The sequence below is a fragment of the Schistocerca serialis genome, chromosome 4 (genome assembly GCF_023864345.2).
Source record: "Schistocerca serialis cubense isolate TAMUIC-IGC-003099 chromosome 4, iqSchSeri2.2, whole genome shotgun sequence".
NCBI classification, from domain to species: Eukaryota; Metazoa; Arthropoda; class Insecta; order Orthoptera; family Acrididae; genus Schistocerca; species Schistocerca serialis.
The window spans coordinates 117,271,340-117,283,982 of NC_064641.1; positions in this window are offsets into that span (position 1 = coordinate 117,271,340).

Genomic DNA, 12,643 nt, shown 5'->3' on the forward strand with positions numbered 1-12,643 from the left:
GTGTGTTACTACATTTTCAGAACAGATCACTGATTAGTTTTTTGTTCACATGGTTATAAGTGCCACTGCATTACGGATTCTGAGGTCATGTGCATGATTTCTCTGTTTCGCAGCTACATTGGTCACTAGTCATTGTTACCCCAGGATTACAGATACATATTTTACTGAACACTGTTGATGCCAATGAAAGTGTGGAGATACGGAATACAGACAATCATCGGTATATGGACCAATGCTTATTTGTAATTGTTAATGTGCCTACAACTAAGAAAAACAAAAGTCAATCATATATTGGTGAAATTGTAAGCTACTGTGGTTCAGGCAGTGATTCGGGTATAACGTATGTCAAATATCTCGGGAAACAAGGAATGAAGTTAGTTTGGACACAAGTGCCAGATATTGATTCGAGAAAACGAGCAACATATAAGCTTGCTTACAATTGCACTGGATGTTTTAAGACGAGGATTTAGGACTAAGATGGATGAAACTTAAGGTATTATGCTCAACTAAATTTGGAGCTGTGTGTGTGGTAATCCATCCGAGTACCTTTCAATGTATTCATGATTTTGATGTAGAAGCACACTCTTTGATTATGTTCTGGACTAGGTTTTAATCTTTTATGGTGTTTAATAAAGCACTTAAGGAAACTTTATATCACTGTATTTATTTCTGGGTGGTCGAAGTTTCATTGCGTTTTTCAAATATTAACTACAAATGGAATGTTAGTGGACAGTGTTAGTGGAAGTATAGGCCGGGCAATGTATCCCCAAATCCATGCTATATTTGACCGCCTACAATTTTTTCCTATATTTTCTCTGTGTTTTATAAAATGTGTTGTTCTAATTAGAATGTAACCGTTTCATACAACCCAGTATGTGCACTACCATACATATCACAGAAGCTAAGATACAGCCATGATGATCGCTTTTGAATCTAGATCTATAATCTGCAAACCATTATGAGGTACATGGCAGAGGATACGTCTCATTGTACCAGTTACTAGAGTTTCTTCCTGTTACATTCATGTGTGAAGCGCCGAAAGAATAATTGTTTGAATGCTTCTGTGCCTGCAGTAATTATTCTAATCTTATTCTCACGGTCTCTGTGTGAGCGATACGTCAGGGGTTGTAGCACATCACTAGAGTAATCATTTAAAGTTGGTTCTTGAAACTTTGTTGACAGATTTTCTCGGGATAGTTTACGTCTGTCTTCACGAGTCTGGCAGTTCAGTTCCTTCAGTATCTCTACACTCTCCCATAGATTAAACAAACCTGTGACCATTCATACTGCCCTTCTCTGTATACGTTCTACATCCCCTGCTGGTCCTATTTGGTAAGGGTCCCACACACTCGAGCAGTATTCTAGGATTGGTCACCCAAGTGATTTTTGTGCAAAGTCTTCAGTTGACTGGTTGCACTTCCCCAGTATTCTACCAACAAACCGAAGTCTACACCTGCTTTACCCACGACTGAACCTATGTGATCATTCCATTTCATATTCCTACAAACTGTCACATCGACGTATTTGTATGAGTTGGGCGACACCAACAGTGACTCATTGATGTTATAGTATACTAGGTTTCTTCGTTTTGCAAAGTGCACAATTTTAGATTTCTGAAAATTTGGAGCAAGTTGCCAGTCTCTGCACCATGTTGAAATCTTATCAAGATCTCACTGAATGTTAATGCAGCTTCTCTCAGATAGTACATTACAGATAACTGCATCATCTGTAAAAAGGGTGACTTCACTGTTAATATAGTCTGCAACTGCTGCATGCCCTTGGGAAAAATTACGACTGTAGTTTGCCCCTTCGTTCAGCCGTCGAAGTACCAGCACAGCAAAGCCATTTTAGTTGATAGAGCATGTAAAACTAATGAGGAGGTACTGAATACGAACAGAATTGGGGAGAAGAGGAACATGTAGCACAACTTTATAAAAAGTAGGGATCGGTTGAAAGGACACATTCTGAGGCATCAAGGGATCACTAATCTAGTACTGGAGGGAAGCGTAGAGGGTCAAAATCGTAGAGGGATATCAAGAGATGAATACATTAAGAAAATTAAGAAGGATGTAGGTTGCAATAGTTATTAAGAGATGAAGCTTGCACTGGATAGAGTAACATTAAGAAATGCATCAAACCAGTCATGTTGTCTGGAAGGTTATTAATATGCAACATGAACAACAAAGTTCCCAACACGCTTCCCTCTCCAGAAGTTACTTCTGCATCTGATTATGACTCTCCATCCAAATAACATGTTCTGTCTTCCCTACCAAAAGTCCTCAGTCCGGTCACAAATTTCACTTGATACGCCATATGATCGTACTTTTGACAACCAGCGTAGGTGCGGTACTGACTCAAATATTTTTCGGAAATAAAGAAACACAGCATCTACCTGGTTGCTTTGATCCAAAGCTTTCAGTATGTCATGTGAGAAAAGTGTGAGTTGGGTTTTACATGATCGATGTTTTCGAAATCCGTGCTGGTTGGCGTTGACGAAGTCACTCTGTTTAAGATACCTCATTAGGTTTGAGCTCAGAATATGTTCTAAAATTCTACAACAAATCGATATCAAGGATGTTAGACGGTACTATTCTTGTTGACGTATGTGTGCCTTTCTCCACGTAGTGGGCACGGTATTTTGTTCGAGGGGCCTACGATAGATTATAGTCAGAAGAGGGGGCTAACTCAGCCGAAAATTCAGTGTAGAATCTGACATGGATTCTATCGGGGCCAGGAACTTTGTTCAATGTAAACGATTTCAGCTGTTTCTCAATACCGCTGACACTCGCACTTATTTCATTCGTGTTTTCAGTGGTACGAGGATTAAATTGTGGCAATTCTCCTGGGTTTTCCTTTGTAAAGGAACATTTGAAAACGAAGTTAAGCGTTTCAGCTTTTGTTTTCCTACCCTCAATCTCAGTTCTGGTCTCATTCGCGAGGGGCTGGACACTAACTTTGGTGGCACTAACAGCCTTTGGTGAATCTGAAAATCGGTCAAAGTATATTAGGTTTACATCTACATCTACGTGATTACTCTGTGATTCACGATAAAGTGCCTGGCAGGGGGTTCAGTGAACCACCTTCAAGCTGTCTCTCTATCGTTCCACTCTCGAACGGCACGAGGGAAAAACGAGCACTTAAATTTTTCCGTGCGAGCCCTGATTTCTCTTATTTTATAGTGATGATCTTTCTCCCTATGTAGGTGAGTACCAACAGAATGTTTTCGCAATCGGAGCAGAAAACTGTTGATTGAATTTTCGTGAGAAGATCCCGTCGCAACGAAAAACGCCTTTGTTTTAGTGATTGCCACTCCAATTCACGTATCATGTCTGTGACACTATCTCCCCTATTTCGCTATAATACAAAACGCGCCGCCCGTCTTTGTACTTTTTCGATGTCATCCGTCAGTCTCACCTGATGAGGACCCCACACCGCACAGCAATACTCCAGAATAGGGCGGACAAGCGTGGTGTAAGCAGTCTCTTTAGTAGACCTGTTGCACCTTCTAAGTGTTCTGCCAATGAATCACAGTCTTTGGTTTGCTCTACCCACAATATTATCTACGTAATCGTTCCAATTTAGGTTATTTGTAATTGTTATCCCTAAGTATTTAGTTGAATTTACAGCCTTCAGATTTGTGTGACTTATCGCGTAATCGAAATTTAGCTGATTTATTTTAATACTCATGTACAGTACATACAATTTAATGATTTTCACTTCAGCAAGTGGAGTTGTTCACTCTCGACTGATACACTTTAAGTTTATTCACTATAGTATAGGGTGGTCCAAAAGTCCGGGAACGCCTTTGGGGTCATGTCAAAGCACTTGTTTATTCTGTGAAAATACGGGATTTGCATCATCTAAAGCAGCGCATTGTTGATGCGTGTGGTCAAATTCAGCTAGATGTGTTGGTCAAAGTTCATCAGGACTGGGTTCGGAGGATAGCATTAACAATCCAACATAATGGACAACATGTAGAGCCATTCCTATGACTGTTGGTGGTCTCTCGGGACTGTGTAACATCGGCATAATGTCTCTTCGGCACATAACACACATGCTGCCGAGCGTCCCACTGCTGCAGCAAGTAATTGCCTATAACCCGAGAATGAATAAAGCTATGTTTAAAATAACAACGGCATTGTTTTTCTGGTGAAATTCTCTATCTGTTTGATATGTCACATGACCACATTCCCATTTGAAATTTTGGAGTTGAATCCAAGATGGCGGCTTTCAAGATGGCCGCCATTTTGGTGGCATAGCCTATAAAGTTTCCCCCTTCCCGTTCCTCGTGTGTAGGGACCCTGTTTCCTTGTTTACTAATCCATTTGAATTTGATGAGGGTGTTTCCGGACTTTAGGACTATCCTGTATATTGAGATTGTGTGGCGGTCACTTGCACTACTTAAATTCTGGTTGACCGCCCCCTGGTCAGTGGTTGTTTACCTCTGCGGTGGCGGCCATCTCGAGTAAGATGTCCCTCTTGAGGAGGCGTAGCCGCATCAGGGAGACGCGTCTGGAGAGGTGCAGGAGGCCGCGAAGGGAGTGGCGCGCCATGATGGACATCGTCTGGAACCTGCTGCCGCCACTGGACGCCCCGTCCCCACACTGGACGCCTGGAGGCTCCAGCGGGTTGTAGCTCCCCTGCTGCTGCTCCTCCTCCAGCAGGTCCAGCTGTTCGTACGTCTGCTCGAGCACACGGTGCAGCTGCGACATTCGGAGAAGCAGCTCCTCCCGCCCCTCTGTACACACACACACAAACACAGTCGCGGCATGTCCCATTAGCGCCGCTTGTTCGTCTGAACTCTGCAGGAAGTTTAATAGTCCAGTCAGCTAGGTCCAGAAAATGTAGACAGAATTCTTGGTTCCAATGAAGATGGATTTGTCAGTTCTTCATTTGTGACGTGTTTCGCCAGTACTGAAAGGCATCCTCAGGCAATCTAGGAAAATTTACATAACCCAGCACAAATATAATGGACATATACGAAAATTCGGAAACAACAAAACACGTAAAAATTCCTTAACACTACAACATTAAAGTTATAGGTCCTAAACTGCGTTTGGGAGGAGGGCAGGGAGGGAAATGGCAACTAAAGAGTGTACTAGCTCCCATAGCACGAAATATAAAATTTAACTACGAAATGATAATTAAATGAACACCCTAGCTGCAAACAGGCGTTGATGCACTTGATTAGAGACGTTGAAAATGTGTGCCCCGACCGGGACTTCGAACCCTGGATCTCCTGCTTACATGGCCGACGCTCTATCCATCTGAGACACCGGGGGCACAGAGGATAGTGCGACTGCAGGGACTTATCCCTTGCATGCTCCCCGTGAGACCCACATTCCCAACATGTCGACACCACTACATGCGTAGTGCGCCTGATAGATGCATTCATTTAATTATCATTTCATTTCTAGCAACGCTGCATGGTCATCTACGGTAACTGTTCTTTCGGGAACAAATACTAGCGTCATATACAGTTAAAATATGGCTTGCCGGCCATTGACCTCCTTGTGCGAACGCACACGCTATGCCCGAACTCGTACGGGACTTGGTAGATTAATCTGCCACGAGTAATGAGTATGATGGGAAAACATCTATTAGGCACACCACGAATGTAGTGGTGTGGACATGTTGGGAATGTGGTCTCAAGGGGAGCGTGCAAGAGATAAGTCCCTGCAGGTGCACTATCCTCTGTGCTCTCGGTGGCTCAGATGGATAGAGCGTCTGCCATGTAAGCAGGAGATCCCGGGTTCGAGTTCCGGTCGGGGCACACATTTTCAACATGTCTCCAATGAAGTACATCAACGCCTGTTTGCAGCTAGGGTGTTCATTTAATTATCATTTCATTTCATTTCTAGCAAAGCTGTATGGTCATCTACGGTAACTGTTCCTTCGGTAACAGATACTACCGTCATATATAATTAAATTTAACTACTGCATGGACGAGGTACCCCATCTGATGATATACGTGAGAAAAAGTACCACCACAGCTGTATCTTGAGAAGCACTGCGTTGGAGACAACACGGAGTCGAGTATAGACTCCTAATGAAAGATAGCCCATGCGTGCTAGTAACAAGGATCCCACAGTTAATGCGCCGAGGGAATCAAATACTCTTCTGCCAGTGGTGGGACCTGAGGATGGCGGTAATGTGGCTCCTAAACTAGTCGTGTGAGACAATAAAGACATTCTCAGAGTACAGCTGTGGTGCTACTTTCTCTCGTGTAAAATTTAATGATTGCCGAACTACGTGTATATAATAATAATCTCGTGAAATGAGGAGTCAAACGCACAAAATTACACCCAGGAAAGAATTGGCTAAGTGCATGTACAACACTAAAATGCGTAACAATGCCGATGGGTTGCAATTTGTACCTGACACAAGAACGACATTAGGTCATACACAAGATTATCACCAATAGCCATAAAAAAGAAACATGCAAGAGGCTACATTTCGAGGGTTTCTACATCTACATATATACTCCGCTAGGCACCAACTTTCCACTCGCGGGTCGCGCGAGGGAAAAACGACTTTCTGAACGCCTTAGTACGAGCTCTTATTTCCCTTATCTTTGAATGATGATCATTGCGCGATTTGAAAGTTGGTGATAATAATATATGCTCTACATCCTCGGTGAAGATCGGATTTCGGAATTTAGTGAGCAGCCCCTTCTGTTTAGCTCGTCGTCTATCTGCAAGTGTGTCCCACTTCAAACTTTCTATGAGATTTGTAACGCTCTCGCGATGGCTATGTACCAGTAACGATCTTGCCGCTCTTCTTTGGACCTTCTCAATCTCTTGAATCAGACACAACTGGTAAGAGTCCCACACAGACGAACAATACTCCAAGACTGGACGAACTAACGTACTGTAAGCTATTTCCCTTGTTGAAGGACTGCATCGCTTCAGGATTCTACCAACAAATTGTAATCTAAAGTTCGCCTTACCCGTTACTTGATCATTCCACTTGAAATCATTTCGAATAATCACACCCAGATACTTGACGGATGTTACCGCTTCCAAAGACTGATCATTTATTTTGTGCTCATACATTAATGAGGATTTTCGCCTTGTCATACGCAGTAGGTTACACTTGCTAATATTGAGAGATAACTGCGAGTCATTACACCACGCATTATTTTCTGCAAATCCTCACTGATTTGTTCACAACTTTCGTGTGATACTACTTTCCTGCAGACTACAGCATTATCGGCAAACTATCTAGTGCCGCTGTCAATACCATCAACCAGATTGCTTATTAAATCGTAAAAAGCAGGGGTCCTATTACGCTGCCCTGTGGCACACCTGAAGTTACTCTTGTTTCTGTTGAAGTTACCCCGTTCAGGATGACATACTGCTCCCTGTGTATTAGAAAACTTTCTATCCAACCGTATGTGTCCATCGGATAAACCGTAAGCGCGCACTTTTTGGAGCAAGCGACAGTGCGGAACCGAGTCGAGCGTCTTTCGAAAGTCGAGAAATATGGCATCAACCTGGGAGCCGGTATCTAGAGCCTATTGTATATCATGCACAAAGAGGGCCAACTGTCTCGCATGACCTCTGTGTTTCCTAAAACCGTGCTGGTTTCTGGAGATGAGCTTCTCTGAGTCTAGAGAGGTCATTCTGTCTGAACTCAAAATATGTTCCATGATTCCACAACAAATCGATGTCAGTGAAAGTGGTCGGTAATTATGTGCATCCGATTTTTAACCCTTTTTATAGATTGCTATGACCTGGGCCTTCTTCCAGTCCCGTGGAACTTTCCGCCGTTCCAATGATCTCTGATAGATGACAGTAATGTGGAAATACACCACAAGCCAATAATGTGAATGAAAGAGTGCTCTAATAAGGTAAGATCAAATATGACTTTCGAAAATACGGCTTCTGTCAATGGCATAAAAAAAATCATCTGGAGAAGGAAGACAGCATCCTCAAAATACAGAAACCAAGACTTCATACAACAGGAGGAAGCAAGCTGGCTGCATGTCAAAAGAGCTAAGATACAGATGACTCCCCTTAAACACAAAATAGAATCTGTTTACATCTGTCACAAATGCACATACTTACTTGGTAGCACTGGTCTGACTAGACGAAAACTAACGCCCACGGCGTCGTAGTGCCGGACAGTTCGCCAGGTCGCGACGCCACAGTTTCTAACTGTGGAAGGCTGTGTGCAAATAATCAAGAAGAACATGTCTGAACTAATATAAGATCATAAACTCATTTCAAGATGCGCATCGCAGCATCGAAAAACGCGTGGTTTTTCGACAATAGCTGTCCGTTTAAAAGCTTCGTAGATTTGAAACGAATATGTTTCGAAATTTCGAATTCTTCAAGCAAATTTAATTTTCGCCCTTTATTTTCCACTTATAGGAAAGATTTCCCAAACTTGGTGACTGATGGCCTGAAGAAATTAGATGTTCAGAGAAGGGGCACTATTTTTAATTTGCCCTATTTTCGTTAGCAAGTGTTCGTTGAATCTAATAGTGGCTTCCACATCTGTCTCATACATTCGACCGAACATTTTGGGCACCTAATTTTATAAACGCTCGATTTCAAAAATAAATGATAAGTGGGTTTTCATTTTGAGGGATAGCATACTGAATCGAACTACCCCAAGAAAAAACAATTTGGACGTATGTCTGCTTAAATAATTTTGCTAAATTATAATGAAGATGGCCTAAAAACAGTATCGCAGCTCGTGTAACCTCACATGCTTCAGAAGTTGGTGAGGGTGGGGGTGGCGGGGGGGAGTGGCCCCGGTTTGCCATTTTGCGTTCGGAATGTAACCAGTGCGCCAACGCTGATGTGTATCCGTTTTTCTGTGCTAGATAATACATATCGTTCACATCGTTCCTAATAGGATTGTCCAGAAAACGTCTAACAGGGGGTGTGCAGTAGCAGAAGGGAGTTCCATGATCAACATACTAAAAATCCCTACCGCCGAGGTGTGAACGTTTAAAGGCAACTTAGCCCCACAGCCTGGCAATGCTTCAGCTGCAGGGATGTGTCAACACAAAACCAGTCACAAGGCGTAAGACTCCCGGGGATAAAACAGCTAAGATACAGCTACCTCTCAATACCGCACAAATCACACAAATGCTGGGACGAGGATTAGATATGTTTTTCGACCACGTGCCTAAACCCTACGTAATTGGTTTCCCTTTGGCTGTCTTCTTGCTACTCCGACTGCCAGTTACAGATTCCGTCCTGTGATGTTAATTAGCTGTGGATGGTTGGGGTGACGCTCACACAACGAGATCCAAGTTTAACTGGAAACATCAAAATATATTCTGATAATCAGTCATCTTAAATTTTGGTTTACTACACTGTTCACAAATAGTATATCAAGCATCGGTGTAATCGTCCATTGACGCTTCAGCGACATCGCCCATTGATACGTAACGAAGTCTATTATCGAAACATTCATCACTCAATTGAATTTTTTCCAGCACAATCACGCAGATTCACTGTTCAAACAGGCTGTTATACATGTAGAAGAGTGACACAATTTTTGCGTTTAGTATTAATCCATTCTCATGTCGTTATTAGACATTTTGACGGTACAAGAACGAAAAAACTATTTATGCTCGTGATATTTCATAAATCCGATTATGTTTACGTTTATCTCTCTCTCTCTCTCTCTCTCTCTCTCTCTCTTTCTATAATCATGCAGATAATTGCTCAATACACGTTACTTGTCCCATGACCGACCTGAAGCACTTAATTGTCATTCTTCCGACATGACACACGATTTTGGACTTTTTGGACTCTTCATCCTGAAGTAAACCTCCAGTAGCAGACTATCAACACTGATGTGAAATGCACAAGCTCAGTATCATGAATATTAATTAACTACTGCAGCAACTTATTGCAGACTACATAGCTAGACAGGCGACTATAGATATCCACATGCGGAATAGGTATCCATATTACAAGATGCTTACAACGGTTAGCCAGTCACCTAGAATATGACATCGACACTTTTGAAACTTCCTGGCAGATTAAAACTGTGTGTCGGTCCGAGACTCGAACTCGGGACCTTTGCCTGTCGCGGGCAAGTGCTCTACCAACTGAGCTACCCAAGCACGACTCACGCACTGTCCTCACAGCCTTACTTCTGCCAGTACCTCGACTCCTACCTTCCAAGCTTTACAGAAGCTCTCCTGCGAACCTTCTGTGTTTGTATAATATTTAGTGGTTTGCGGTGTCATGAGGATTGTTACAGAGACAGACGAAGGGTGTATTGTATAGAGAGTCTTACTTCATGTCTTGGCTCTGCAACGTATGTAATTGTATGAGTGTTTAGTCGATTCTGACGTTTATCTTGGAACCAGTCGACTTGCTGAAGTTTGGACAGAATAATTGTTACTTTGGGATGAGATCTGAAAATATATTGTTGCTTAACTGACAAGATTCTACGAGTACAAGATTTATTTCAAGAACAGAGAGTTGGTTAATATTATTCCCCTTTAACCTCATACAGTCTTCGAAGAAGAATTAAACGTTGAGAGCGACGTAGCTGGTGGCCCAAAGAAGAGGAACGGCTGCACGCACAACGTATAAGTTAACTGGAAGTCATTTGAGTCGTGCAACCCAACACCTCACTCTCTCTTGTCGTCCAAGAAATCAGTGTGTGTAGTGCCAACAGTAAAATTCGGAGGCGCTGGTATTATGGTGTGGTCGTGCTTTTCATGGAGGGGGTTCCACCCTTCGTTGTTTCGCGTGGCACTATCACAGTACACGCCCACATTGATGTTTTAAGCACCTCCTTCCTTCCCACTGTTGAAGAGACTGGAAGGCTACACAACCACGAAATGGGAGGTAGCTCATTACTCAAAAGAAAACCATGGGTCAGCCTGGCATGGCCGATGTGGAGACGACACAGGGTGGTTGAGGTCTTTCGGGAGAGGTGGAAGGAAGAACGCCACGGGACAGGTGTCACCTTAATCACACGAAGTTTATTAGACAGGGAGGTAGCCTCCCAAGTGTTGGCGCATTGATTGTGCGAAGGGCGATTTGATGTGAAGCCGTAAATCTGCTGCAGGAGGGGTTACAGAGAAGGGGGTAAGTGACTGCTCCCCCAGACAAACGATCAGCAAGCTCATTACCGGAGATACCCACATGGCTAGGGACCCAAAGAAAGTCAACGGAACAAGCAGCACGGTGAAGATCAGCGAGATGGTCATGGATGGCCGAGACCAAGGTATGGCGGGAAAAAAACCGGTCAATAGTCAGAAGGCCACTCGTTGATTCCGTACATAACAAAACGCAGTTGAGTTGGGACTGTTTCATGAAGGTAAGGACCTGGGAAATAGCCATCAATTCCGCAGTAAACACCCCACATGTAGGTGGCAGGAGATTATTTTCCGTGACAACAGAGGATGTGAAGTCATGTCCCAGACTATCAGAAGATTTAGAGCCACTGGTGTAAAAAAACAACAGTATCAAACGCCCATAAAATTCTGCAGAGAAAACAACGGAACACCATCGAGGGAATGGAATATTTCGGACCTCGGCGGAGATCCATCCAAATTCGGGGCCGAGGAACTACTAACCAGGGGGCGGGGAGGGGGGGGGGGGGGAGCTGAAATCACGGCGAAGAGACGCAAGGCGGAGTCCAACTGGTAAACCCGCCAGAGGGCGGGAATCAGGTGGGTGACGTCCATGGTCTGGGAACAGGATAGAATAGGAAGGATGAGTGGCAGAGGAACGGACGGCGATTGCATAAGAAACCATAAGCTGGGACCGCCGAACAGAAAAGGGCGGGGGGGGGGGGGCAGCTTCAACCAGGAGACTGTCAACAGGGCTAGTAGGAAACGCATAGGTGGCCAAACGGATACCACGATGGTGGACCAGATCCAGGAGGTGCAGCGTGGAAGGAGCAGCCGAACCACATAAACTTGAAACCGTAGTCCAAGCGAGACAGCACTAAAGCCCGATAAAGGCGGAGCAGGACGGAGCGGTCCGCATCCCAAGAGGTGTGGGCAAGGAAGCGAAGGACATTGAGTTTACAGAAACATCCTACCTTCAGAAGTCTGATATGAAGCAGCCAAGTGAGCTTGTTGTCGAAAAGAAGACCCAGGAAACGAAACTGTGAGACCACCACATCGAGATAGAACTCCGGATCGGGGTGGATCGTAGTACGGCCACAGAAGTGGACCATCCGCGATTTTAGAGGAGAGAATTGAAACTCGTGTGAGAGGGTCCATGCAGAGGCACGCCGTATAGCTCCCTGGAGTTGCCGCTCTGCAGAGGCCATCGAAGAGGCAAATGCAGAAATCATCCACATACAGGGCAGGGGCGACCAGAGGACCGACACAGGCCACAAGTCCACCTATAGCAATGAGGAAAAGAAGTACACCCAATACGGAACCCTGCGGGATGCCATTCTCCTGGTTCCGTGGAGAACTAAAAACAGTACCAACCCGAACCCTGAACGACCGCCGGAACAGGAATTGGCGGATAAAAATCGGGAGTGGGCCCTGAAGGCCCCACTCATGAAGTGTAAGTAAGATCTGATGGCGCTAAGCCGTGTCATAGTCCTTGCGAAGGTCGAAAAATACTGCAACCAAATGGCGGCGCTGGGAAAGAGCCTGCCGAACCGCGGATTCCAAGCGAAATAAATGATCGATCGGAGA